Source organism: Bombina bombina, chromosome 5 (genome assembly GCF_027579735.1).
Source record: "Bombina bombina isolate aBomBom1 chromosome 5, aBomBom1.pri, whole genome shotgun sequence".
In the NCBI taxonomy this organism is placed as follows: domain Eukaryota; kingdom Metazoa; phylum Chordata; class Amphibia; order Anura; family Bombinatoridae; genus Bombina; species Bombina bombina.
Genome location: NC_069503.1, coordinates 123,822,884 through 123,836,350, shown reverse-complemented (window position 1 = coordinate 123,836,350; position 13,467 = coordinate 123,822,884). Strand labels below are relative to the sequence as shown.

The window sequence follows — 13,467 nt, the reverse complement described above, 5'->3', positions numbered from 1 at the left end:
GCTCCTGACTCGGCTCGTCTGACTACCAGCTCTGGTTTTGATTCCTGGCTTGTTATTTGACTTGTGGACTTTTTATTATGTTTTGCTATTAATAAAGGTGTGATTATTTTTGCACTTCTCGTCTCAGTTTGATTCCTGGCACCATAACTGTCCCATTCTATGTTACTACGATCCTAGCAAAGAGCTCTGCCTGCAGGTTGATGCGTCAAAGAGTGGCCTAGGTGCTGTATTGCTCCAAGAAGGTAAGCCAATTGCCTATGCTTCTAAATCTCTCACATCAACAGAAAAAAACTATGCTCAAATTGAGAAGGAGTTATATGCTGTGGTGTTTGGATGCAAACGTTTTCACATGTATGTTTATGGCAGAAAGATTGTTGTTGAATCTGACCACAAACCTTTAATACCCATAATGAAGAAACCCCTTGCAGCTGCACCGCCACGCCTTCGGAGAATGATCTTGCAGCTACAGAGATATGACATTGAAATAGTACATCGTTCAGAAAAAGATATTCCAATAGCCGACACCCTGTCCAGTAAATCAATACCATACAGACTCGAATCACTGAATGAAGGAATGGATGCACAGATTCACACAGTCATAACCAATCTCCCTATTAGTGACAGGAAACATTCGAACAGCTACAGAACAGGATCCTCAACTCATTATGCTGAAAAACATAATCAAATCTGGGTGGCCTAACGTAAGGAAAAGATGTCCCTCCAGCCTTGTTGAATACTGGAATCACAGAGATGAAATTTCAGAGATTGAAGGGATACTATTCAAAGGAGAGAAAATAATTGTCCCAGGTGTGCTGAGGCCAAACATGCTAGAGCGTATACACACTGGGCATATGGGAATTGAGAGGAGTAAGCAAAAGGCCAGAGACATATTATTTTGGCCAGGAATGAACAAACAAATTGAGGATATGGTCGGAAAATGCCCTACCTGCCTAGAACGCAGAAAGTCTAACTCTAAAGAGCCCATGATCTCTCATCAGATTCCAGAACGTCCATGGCAAATCATTGCAACAGATCTTTTTATGTGGAATGGTCAGGACTACTTAATCGCTGTTGATTACTACAGCAGATTTTTTGAATTGGAAAGACTCCACTCAACCACATCAGCGACCATAATCCGCAAGCTAAAGGCTATATTTGCAAGACATGGTATACCTGAAAAGGTCATTTCAGATAATGGTCCACAATATAAATAAGGTGACTTTGAAAACTTTCCAGTTCATTGGGACTTTGCACATGTAACATCCAGTCCCCACCATCCACAAAGCAATGGTCTTGCATAAAAGACAGTGCAAACAGCAAAGACCATACTAAACAAAGCAAAAGCTGAAGGAAAGGGCCCGTACTTCAGCCTGCTGGAACACAGGAATACCCCTGTTGACAAATTCAAGTCTCCCTCACAATTGCTCATTGCCATAGGACCCTGTGAGGTCAGTTTGGCGCCAAAGTTTGAAGGTATAAAAATTGTATAGAATGGTATTGTCATTAGCATGAGTAAGGGGTTAAATCCCTGAAACGTCACTGTATTACTTGATTCCTAAATAAAGACTTTATATTTTTAAGTGCTGGTGACTCACTGTCTATTATAAGGTTTTGTGAGTATAGCAGTCATACTCAGTCACATTGTTCACTTCACAGCGGTGCTGATATCCCAATGCTTTGGAGATCACAATTGCTCATGAGTAGACGTCTATGTTCTATCCTGCCTACAACTGGGGAACAACTGCAGCCTCAGGTAGTGCATGCCAAGAGAGAACATAAAACAAGCTAAACAAAGACATTACTATAATCGCACTGCACAGCCTTTGTCCACATTGACACAAGAAAATACTATTCGGTTTCAGCAAGCCAGTGGTCAATGGGTGCCTGCCACTATTCTGCAGCCTGCAGACACATACAGATCTTACCTCATCCGCACCAGCGATGATCAAGTTCTCCGTCGCAACCAATGACACCTGATGGAAACTGAAGAATCGCAACTAGAAGCACATGAGCCAACCCTTGAGAACCCCAGCACAACCACAAATACACCTGCAATCCCAGAACAAATGAAAGAAGACACTGACAATGCTGAAACATGCACAGCAGGTTTTCAATTCACACATTCTGGTCATATGGTAAAATCTAGAAACATTCTGGACCTATAATACAAAATATAAATGTGATATTCTAAAATTTCATAAAAAGGGAGATGTAATGTTATTAACATGTCATGTGATTTGTTTGTCAATTTGCATACAGAATGTTGATTGTCTGTTGGTGTTTCTACCATATATGGTAACAAGTTCAGTTAGGATAATAAACAGTTAGTGACTAGATGCAGATCTCTGTTCTCTGAATTATTCCTTGGTAAGACACTAATTTGAGTGACTGCACATGAACAATACAGGCTGAGCTTGCAGAAAGTGCATATCTCCTTATTGTATCTATGATTATATATAAAGGCCTCATTATCTATCCCACTATGCACAAAGAAATACCAATACTAGCAGTATAAGTTGTGATTTCAACAGGCAAAAGCAGCTATGTCAGATAACAAAATAAATAGGAGTTATTTGGAAACCAAAATGAATGTGGCTGGCTGTGTCTACTTCACTGGAATCTCCAAATAAGTGAAGTGGTGTTGGTGACTCTTTAAAAACTATTGCAGACAAGAAGGGGTTAATGCATTCCAAAAAATGTCATAACTTGAGTAGAAAGGTTTTCACTGTCCCTTTAAAATCCAGGCTTAGTCAGCAAGTGCATCATGCAGATCTCTATCTCTATTCACATCTTTAGTTTAGCTTTACCGTATTTTCTTATATAAGAGCCGCTATTTTTTGCATTTATTAAAGTGTCTTTTAACTATTTAATGGCTGTCCCTAATGTCCACAAACCAAGATTAAACATTTGAACCTGGTCTTCAGGTGTGCGCCTTATGAAATATGAGCCTATATTAGGGTTTTTACGGTAGACTAGTCACTCTAATCCTCGACTGGAAATTGAATACATTCAGCAATTGAATACAACAGGGGGAGGTGGTTGCAAAACAGAACAGCCGGAGCGTAATATATTGATTTCCTTTAACCAGGTAGGTGGCCGCAGCAGTAAAGAGCGTTGATCTGTTAAAGAAACAGCAACGTGATTGCAGACGGCCATGATGCTTTCTGTGTATCCCTCAGGTCAGCTGTGTCCGGCTGAGACCATATAAAGTAAGTACTTGATATAACGTCGCTGTGTTATATAATATTATATATATATAATCTGCTGCAATGGTAACGTTATTATACGGAACTGATTTATTACATTTTATCAGTAACACCAGGGGCGCATGCGCACTCTGTCTCCTAGCGTTGGAAAATAAAATACAACATAATATGGCATGCTTATTTAACTATTGCAGGGTCAGTTAGTTAACCCTTCACGCCCCTCTAACACTGGTGCCTCACTAAACAGGGTTAAACCATAAATCAGCCTGTCAGTCACATTGTAGCTGTATCGTGTTGTGTGTAACCTGCTGTTTGTTTACAGGCTGGAGCTCTCTGGGTGAGTGGTAACCAGAATGTCATGGCCTTGTAGCTGTGCCCTTCTGTGAATTACTTTATAATAAGTGTGTGATGTTGTGTCGTTATATATTAATATTTATGTCTTGCTAGCTGCCTGTATAGTGTCCCATGACCCACTAGCTGCCTGTATAGTGTCCCATGACCCACTAGCTGCCTGTATAGTGTCCCATGACCCACTGGCTGCCTGTATAGTGTGCCCTGACCCACTGGCTGCCTGTATAGTGTCCCCTGACACACTGGCTGCCTGTATAGTGTCCCCTGACACACTGGCTGCCCGTATAGTGTCCCCTGGCACACTGGCTGCCCGTATAGTGTCCCCTGACACACTGGCTGCCCGTATAGTGTCCCCTGACACACTGGCTGCCCGTATAGTGTCCCCTGACACACTGGCTGCCCGTATAGTGTCCCCTGGCACACTGGCTGCCCGTATAGTGTCCCCTGGCACACTGGCTGCCTGTATAGTGTCCCCTGGCACACTGGCTGCCCGTATAGTGTCCCCTGGCACACTGGCTCCCCGTATAGTGTCCCCTGGCACACTGGCTCCCCGTATAGTGTCCCCTGGCACACTGGCTGCCCGTATAGTGTCCCCTGGCACACTGGCTGCCCGTATAGTGTCCCCTGGCACACTGGCTGCCCGTATAGTGTCCCCTGACCCACTGGCTGCCCGTATAGTGTCCCCTGGCCCACTGGCTGCCCGTATAGTGTCCCCTGGCCCACTGGCTGCCCGTATAGTGTCCCCTGGCCCACTGGCTGCCCGTATAGTTGTCCCCTGGCCCACTGGCTGCCCGTATAGTGTCCCCTGGCCCACTGGCTGCCCGTATAGTGTCCCCTGGCCCACTGGCTGTCTGTATAGTGTCCCCTGGCCCACTGGCTGCCTGTATAGTGTCCCTTGACACACTAGCTCAGATTGCTCAGCACGGACAGATAGCTCAGCATGCTAAGGCATAGTGGCTGAGCTCTGTAGCAACTCAAGGGTTGCAGGTACGATCCCCGGCGAGGTCCACTCAGCCTTTCATCCTTCCGAGGTCGATAAAATGAGCAGCGCCTTGAGACACTTACGGGTGATTAGCCGCACTTTACAAGTGCCCAATACATACATACATACTAGCTGCCTGTATAGTGTCCCCTGACACACTAGCTGCCTGTATAGTGTCCCCTGACATACTAGCTGCCTGCATAGTGTCCCCTGACCCACTAGCTGCCTGTATAGTGTCCCCTGACACACTAGCTGCCTGTATAGTGTCCCCTGACACACTAGCTGCCCGTATAGTGTCCCCTGACACACTAGCTGCCCGTATAGTGTCCCCTGACACACTAGCTGCCCGTATAGTGTCCCCTGGCACACTGGCTGCCCGTATAGTGTCCCCTGACACACTGGCTGCCCGTATAGTGTCCCCTGACACACTGGCTGCCTGTATAGTGTCCCCTGACACACTAGCTGCCTGTATAGTGTCCCCTGACACACTAGCTGCCTGTATAGTGTCCCCTGACACACTAGCTGCCTGTATAGTGTCCCCTGACACACTAGCTGCCTGTATAGTGTCCCCTGACACACTAGCTGCCTGTATAGTGTCCCCTGACACACTAGCTGCCTGTATAGTGTCCCCTGACACACTAGCTGCCCGTATAGTGTCCCCTGACACACTAGCTGCCCGAATAGTGTCGCCTGGCACACTGGCTGCCTGTATAGTGTCCCCTGGCACACTGGCTGCCTGTATAGTGTCCCCTGGCACACTAGCTGCTTGTATAGTGTCCCCTGGCACACTAGCTGCCTGTATAGTGTCCCCTGACACACTAGCTGCCTGTATAGTGTCCCCTGACACACTAGCTGCCTGTATAGTGTCCCCTGACACACTAGCTGCCTGTATAGTGTCCCCTGACACACTAGCTGCCCGTATAGTGTCCCCTGACACACTAGCTGCCCGTATAGTGTCCCCTGACACACTAGCTGCCTGTATAGTGTCCCCTGACACACTAGCTGCCTGTATAGTGTCCCCTGGCACACTGGCTGCCCGTATAGTGTCCCCTGGCACACTGGCTGCCCGTATAGTGTCCCCTGACACACTAGCTGCCTGTATAGTGTCCCCTGACACACTAGCTGCCTGTATAGTGTCCCCTGACACACTAGCTGCCTGTATAGTGTCCCCTGACACACTAGCTGCCTGTATAGTGTCCCCTGACACACTAGCTGCCTGTATAGTGTCCCCTGACACACTAGCTGCCTGTATAGTGTCCCCTGACACACTAGCTGCCTGTATAGTGTCCCCTGACACACTAGCTGCCTGTATAGTGTCCCCTGACACACTAGCTGCCTGTATAGTGTCGCCTGACACACTAGCTGCCTGTATAGTGTCCCCTGGCACACTGGCTGCCCGTATAGTGTCCCCTGACACACTAGCTGCCCGAATAGTGTCGCCTGGCACACTGGCTGCCTGTATAGTGTCCCCTGGCACACTGGCTGCCCGTATAGTGTCCCCTGGCACACTGGCTGCCCGTATAGTGTCCCCTGGCACACTGGCTGCCCGTATAGTGTCCCCTGGCACACTGGCTGCCCGTATAGTGTCCCCTGGCACACTAGCTGATAACAAGGGGAAAGGGGGATAGAGGAAGGCACTACTGAATGTTGAGCCACTAGGAAATAATTCAAATTAAGGGAATGGGTGCTGTATACAATTGAATTCAGAGCAAGAACATGTAGTGGTGGTTGGACCGACTACAAGAAGTGTATACTAAATAGCAGTCTTCACCATTGTAACCACTGAGAACGGTTATTAATCTGGTTAGACTATGTCTATTTATTGAGGTTTGCACTTGTAGGCATACATGAAAATCCCAATTTGTGGGAACACAAAAGAAGGGTTAAAAAGGTAAATTTTATTGATTAATTGTTAAAAATAAAAAATAAATAAAAAATAAATGGGAAAAACACACACTTAAAAACAAATAATGAGAACATAATAATAATGCACCAGTGTAAAGCTAATGGAATAAAGTGATCAAAGACTCTGAGAATAGTATATCGTGGCAAACAGATCTGCACTATATAATTGTCTAACTTGATGTATTTACTATATCATGTCCCACTCATTGGCGGCAACTTATTATAAATAGTGGCTAAAGCCCAAAGATAGTATTCCAATAACTCCCTATATGTATGTCAAGGCATGTATATATTGTATAAATCAATTGCCAAAATGACACGTTAGAATAGATGAATGGAGTTCATAAATGATCTGGCTCTCACTTATTTTGAGACAATAGTGCTGAGACCATTAACTGCAGCTGCAGAGTTTAAGTATGATATACTGTATATATTTTTGCAACAATATGGTTGCAATTGACCACTGTAAGTTCAGAGTATCAATATTAGACATCTATGCAGATAATATGAAGTTACCAATGTATAAGAAATTGGAAAATACAGGTTCCGTCCTGTCAGGAACCTCTATGTATCTCATGGGTTAACAGATGTTGTTAATAGTATCAAATATATGTATCTCGCTATATTAGCGTTTCAAGCTTGGATTATTATGATATTACATAGAACCCAAACACTATTAAAGCATAACGAATGTGTTGGGGTATACAGGTACATAAGACCCAAACATTAGTGAAGTATAGAGAGTGTATTAGGATATATAAATTTGAGTCCGGTCAAAAAAAAAAAAAAAAAAACCTATGTATCCTGTAGACTATTCAGTATCAATAATGATCCAGAGTATATATAAAACTGTAAAGAGTATATGGCTATATTAGTGTTCCACACTTGAGTTATTGTGATACTACGTATGTGGAGAAAAATAGATAAGTTACTGGCACTATGTGATGTACAGCTAAAGGCAGGACTAGGAACCCAAAGGTACCGGTGCTACCCCTCAAATATATATATTATAGAATGTAAAGAGGAAGAAAAAGGGGCTAGTAGCACTCACCCTACCTATAAATATTCAATATAAAACTAAATTTATTGATGGTATTAAAAGTAAAAATCAGAGTAACCTCTGCACACCACACCAAACACCCTTCCCCCCCCCATAAAAGTCTGTGTATCACTCCCCTGTTTCCTGGCCGATAACAGGAAGCGTCAGCTTCAGGTGACAGGAGTGATAAACACAGTGTTTACAACAGGTTTAGTAAATAACAAACGCGTTTCTGCCGTTAACCGGCCTTTCTCAATGTTAAAGGGCCACTGTAAGTAAATATTTTCTATGCCTGTTACTAACTAACTACCCCAAATAAGCTTTTTATCAATAGCATTTCATTAACATATCTCTACCGTATATCAGAAATCTTGTCTGCAAATGTAATTGTTTTCCAAACCCACTCCGTGGGTATCCTTTGCTCTGTACCAATCCGTTTACAATACCTAGGTTTCAAAATGGCGCTTTAAACACAAAGTTATTGGTTTAAGTATTTTGAACATGCAGTGTTGAAAATAGTGGGCAGGATAACGTGACATCATCGGCGAATAAAAGATATAACTTTTAGAACGTTATGAAACTTCGTTTTGGAGAAAATATAGGTCAGTAGGTTTTAATTAATGTTTATTAACTTTAATATGTTATTTGTTTAGCTTAAAAATTATAACAGAAAGTAATCCTTTAACCATTGTGTGATTAGTGAAAAATGAACAAGCCGAAGCTTTTCGGACTGTTACCCTATAAACAGAATCAGCGTGTTAATCAACCAATGATAGTGAGACTTACGCTACACACCTCTCCATATACGTCATCTGTGGGGGCGTGTGGGAATAATTCAAATGCTTTCCCAATTGGTTAGACATACAAGGGGCAAGAATAATTACACTTGTTTATACGCATCATATGTTACTATCAAGCGCTCATTCTAGGATGTTATTCATAGAGACTTATCAAGTATGGATTCAATTCATATGACAATAACATACTGATTGATATGTGGTGTATATTGATGTTATGGATTTTAGTAATGTTGATTCCAACAAGCGATGTTACCTGTATGAGTGTGACGGCTAGCTTATTACGTAAGTCGTTTACTCTTAAAAACATATGCGCTTCAATTATCTAAAAATGTGTCAGAATTGTTTTACCACTACTTTCAAAACTTCTATCTACATATTTGTGGGAAAAGTAATTACAAAACCGAGACCTTTACATTAATCGTTCATTAGTATTAGGCAGTCCTAGTAGATCATCTGTACACACTGCCATTCTCCAAGAAAAGAGGGGTGATATTTGGAAGTCCATTTGGAACTTGTCTGGTTTTTCCTATCATTTCGGACTCTGTATGTGACTATAGCTATTTGTACAAAGTTCAACTAAGACATTAGTTAATACAAATCGAGATCACCAATACTTATTATTTTCAATAGAGTTTAATTGTAGTGGGTGTGTATTGATAATTCAACAGTACTTTATACTTAAATACTACATTATAATTACGGATTAAACATTTATACCCCGTAGACAGTCTATCCATTAAAAACAATATATAGTTATCTTGCCCACCTCCTTGAGACGACGTAAAGAAGGAGGTGTGTACAGATGATCGTACTAGGACTGCCTAATGCTAACGAAAGATTAATGTAAAGGTCTTGGTTTTGTAATTACTTTTTCCACAAATATGTAGATACTTTAGTAATAGGAGAAGGTTTGAAAGTAGTAGTAAAAAAATTCTGACACATTTTTAGATAATTGAAGCGCATATGTTTTTAAGTGTAAACGACTTATGTAATAAGCTAGCCGTCACACTCATGCAGGTAACATCGCTTGTTGGAACATTACTAAAATCCATAACAATATACACCACATATATCAATCAGTATGTTATTGTCATATGAATTGAATCCATACTTGATAAGTCTCTATGAATAACATCCTAGAATGAGCGCTTGATAGTCTAACATATGATGCGTATAAACAAGTGTAATTATTCACGCCCCTTGTATGTCTAACCAATTGGGAAAGCATTTGAATTATCCCCACAGATGACGTATGTGGAGAGGTGTGTAGCGTAAGCCCAGAGGCAGAACTTTTTTTCATTTTCTGCGATGAGATTTTTTTTTTTTTTTTAGTGAAAGTTTTTCTGCAGTGTCTTAAACCTTTTAATGCCGTTCTATTCCGTCATAATTACACTGGGCTTTAAAGCCGTTATGACGGAATAGAACGTCATAGCTAACGGCTGTCCTGAAGCCTTCTGAGCTTTCAGGAATTGATCGCGGTCTGGAGGGCGTTCCTAGGGTTGTAGGGACGCCCCCCAGACGCGATCCAATAGTTGAAATCTTGCGATCGTATGGACGATCGCGTGGTTTCAATTTGTCTACATTGGAACAGTTGATCCGATGTAGGCACTTTACCCTAGACGTGAAAGGGTTAAGAAGCTGGTGTTGCTGTGTTTGTTGCCCTTACTCAGTGTGCATGAGGGCAGGTTCATGTACAGCCTGTGTATACACCATACACACACCCACACCATACACGCATCATATACATATACACACACTATATATATATATATATGTATATCTACACACACACACACACACACACACACACACACACACAAACAAATCTGTCTAAGTATTTTGGTTGGCTCCTACACTCCTAGAATACAATTGTTAAGCCCTGACTTACCTTTTCTGCAATGTGCTGTTCCCTGTACTGCACTGGAGATCAGGAAGTGAGAGGAATTTGAAAAGAGAGGAACGTAGCAAATATTTCCATTGAGGGAGAACGGAAGAGTGACACCCGCAGGCAGAAATTAAAAGTGTAGGCAAATTATTATTATTATTATTTTTTTTTTAACCGACACTGCCGTTCTTTCTGCAGAGATCCTTCAGTCTCTGCGATAAGAACGCAGGTCGCACAGCGTTCTGCCTTGGGGAGCGTAAGTCTCACTATCATTGGTTTATTACCACGCTGATTCTGTTTATAGGACAACAGTCCGAAAAGCTTTGACTTGTTCATTTTTCACTAATCACACAACGGTTAACATTGAGAAAGGTTGGTTAACGGCAGAAACGCGTTTATTTACTAAACCTGTTGTAAACACCGTGTTTATCACTCCGGTCACCTGAAGCAGACACTTCCTGTTATCGGCCAGGAAACAGGGAAGTGATACACGGACTTTTATGGGGGGAAGGGTGTTTGGTGTGGTGTACAGAGGTTACTCTGATTTTTACTATTAATACTATCAATAAATTTAGTCTTTTATTGAACATTTATAGGTAGGGTGAGTGCTACTAGCCCCTTTTTCTTCCTCTTTACATTCTATGATACTACGCATGTCCCAAACTTTAATGAAACATAAGCAGAGTATTGGGGTATAAGCCAGAATTTACTAGGACAGTTATATTATTGTTATCATGTTATATCATCGGATGTGCTGAACTGACATAGGTAATATATAATGGTGTTAGATATACAACATTCCACAATAAGGGACTCAACTTTATCCTCACTACAGAATTATTTACAGCTGTTAGTTGGTAATATGTTAACGGACCGCTTAGTTAAATACTGTTGCCGGTTTGGCATTTAAATTAAATAAAAGCTGAGTCATTATTAGAAATTCCAACTATTACAGAGGTCTAAGCATAACAACAGCGGTGCTATTGGTCAGCAGAGTGTTCTACTATACTATTAAAAAAATTGAGGATCCCATTACTCCTCTGCTAACTCCCTAACATGTTTTGCGTATAAACGTTTTATCAAAGGCGGAGCCGCTCCCTAAAGTTCCCATATTTAAAGGGGAGATGCAATGCTGATAGGGCATGTTAGGCTCATTGGTGATTGGATAAAGGTTCTATCAATATGCGCATATTGAAGGTCCGGGAATAGGTGATAATGGTTGGACAAAGCTGATTGGCTATCTGGGACTTATTGATGATTGGCTAAAGACCCTGTCAATCAAAGTCTATTGTCACAGAATGATAAGAAGACAAAGAGGCTGAATATCATTGAATATGATGTTACTAGAGTCTAAATCCAAATTATTTCGTCATTCTAATATAATAGTTTGTCATAATTTACTAACAAGGTGATAACGTGATGTGATTATGACAACTGCAATGTAAATGCCAAAATGTAAAAAAAAAAAAATTGTTTAAATAATAGTTGTGCTCGCCTCATGGGGCCCCCTGGCAGGAGTCACCCCCTATTCACCCCCTGATGGCGGCCCTGCTGAGGTGTAATGGGATCCTCTATTTTTTATTTATTTTAAATTTTTTTTAATTATTATTTTTTTTTAATAGTATAGTAGAACACTCTGCTGCCCAATAGCACCGCTGTTGTTATGCTTAGACCTCTGTAATAGTTGGAATTTCTAATAATGAGTCCGCATTTATTTAAATGTCAAACCGGCAACAGTATTTAACTAAACGTCTGTTAACATATTACCAACTAACAGCTGTAAATAATTCTGTAGTGAGGATAGGTTGAGTCCCTTATTGTGGAATGGTGTATATCTAACACCATTATATATTACCTATGTCAGTTCAGCACATCCGATGATATAACATGACAACAATAATATAACTGTCCTAGTAAATTCCGGCTTATTTTATACCCCAATACTCTGTTTATGCTTCATTTAAAGTTTGGGACATGCGTAGTATCACAATAACTCAAGTGTGGAACGCTAATATAGCGATATACTCTGGATCATTATTGATACTGAATAGTCTACAGGATACATAGGTTTTTTTTTTTTTTGACCGGACTCAAATTTATATATCCTAATAATAATACACTCTCTATACTTCACTAATGTTTGGGTCTTATGTACCTGTATACCCCAACACATTTGTTATGCTTTAATAGTTTCTGGGTTCTATGTAATATCATAGTAATCCAAGCTTGAAATGCTAATATAGCAAGAGCCATATCTCTGTTAACCCATGAGATACATAGGGGTTCCTGACAGGATGGAACCTGTATTTTCCATTTTCTTATACACTGGTAACTTTATATTATCGGCATAGATGTCTAATATTGATACTCTGAACTTATAGTGGTTGATTGAACAATATTGTTCCAAAAACATATATATCATACTTAAACGCTGCAGTTAATGGTCTCAGCACTATTGTCCTGGCTCGGACTGACCATAAGGTGGACCGCCGGTAACCTTAGCCCCGCCAACCATTACCGCACTGAGTGCTTTTACTCTGGCTCTTATTTTATTTATTGGGACATGATGTTGTGACTGTTGGGCTGCCGTTTACCTTAGCTCTGCCCACAGCTCTGTCTACTTCTTTAGCACAATTTGCACGAACATTTTGTGGCAAAATGTTACTGTAGGGTGTAGGCAGTGACACTCTACCACCCACCACCGGCGGCACTCCATCTCTTCTTCTGCTTGCAACTCTGCACTAGACTGCTAGTGCTACTCTATATGTAACTTTAATGCATGCATAAGGATTCCTCGATCTATAGTTTACAGGCAGGGGGCGTGTTCCAGAGAAGGACACGGATCGTTCAGCTTCCGATTTTACAAGTTTAGAACTGTCTAGTACTTAGAGTAACAACTGGACTAGTAACACAGCATTTAGGAAGTCGGCTATGTTAGTGGTAAAGGTCAGTACTGTGCTACAACATAAAGTAATAATAAGCTTGTGCACCTTGCACCCTGGTCTATAAGCGGTATATAATGCATATAAAAAATAAAGGTACAAACATGGCTTACATTGCTTATATTGATTGTGTCAAACCTACAGTTTTAGACGTGTTAATACTAATGTTTAGACGTTTATGCACATCTTCGCTAGATTATGATGTCAGATTCAGTAATTATGCAGTATAAAATGATGTTCATAGATAGTAACTCGGCTAATATATGTAAGCAGGTATAGGCTGTTTTCCCCCAATGAGAGGTGGTGTTGTATATTACAAATCAAGATCCGTTTTTAACCTTTTTTTAATATGGCACT

At 41.4% G+C, this 13,467-nt stretch overlaps 1 protein-coding gene across 1 annotated transcript in view; it reads left to right on the top strand.

Annotated features, from left to right (window-relative positions):
• The first annotated feature begins 3,131 nt into the window (after window positions 1-3,131).
• Window positions 3,132-13,467, top strand: part of LOC128660064 (gastrula zinc finger protein XlCGF7.1-like) — an 81,129-nt gene continuing 70,793 nt past the window's right edge. The window contains exon 1 of the mRNA XM_053713665.1: window positions 3,132-3,209. The gene's annotated coding sequence lies outside the window, so the exon portion shown is untranslated. The remainder of the gene's footprint in view (window positions 3,210-13,467) is intronic.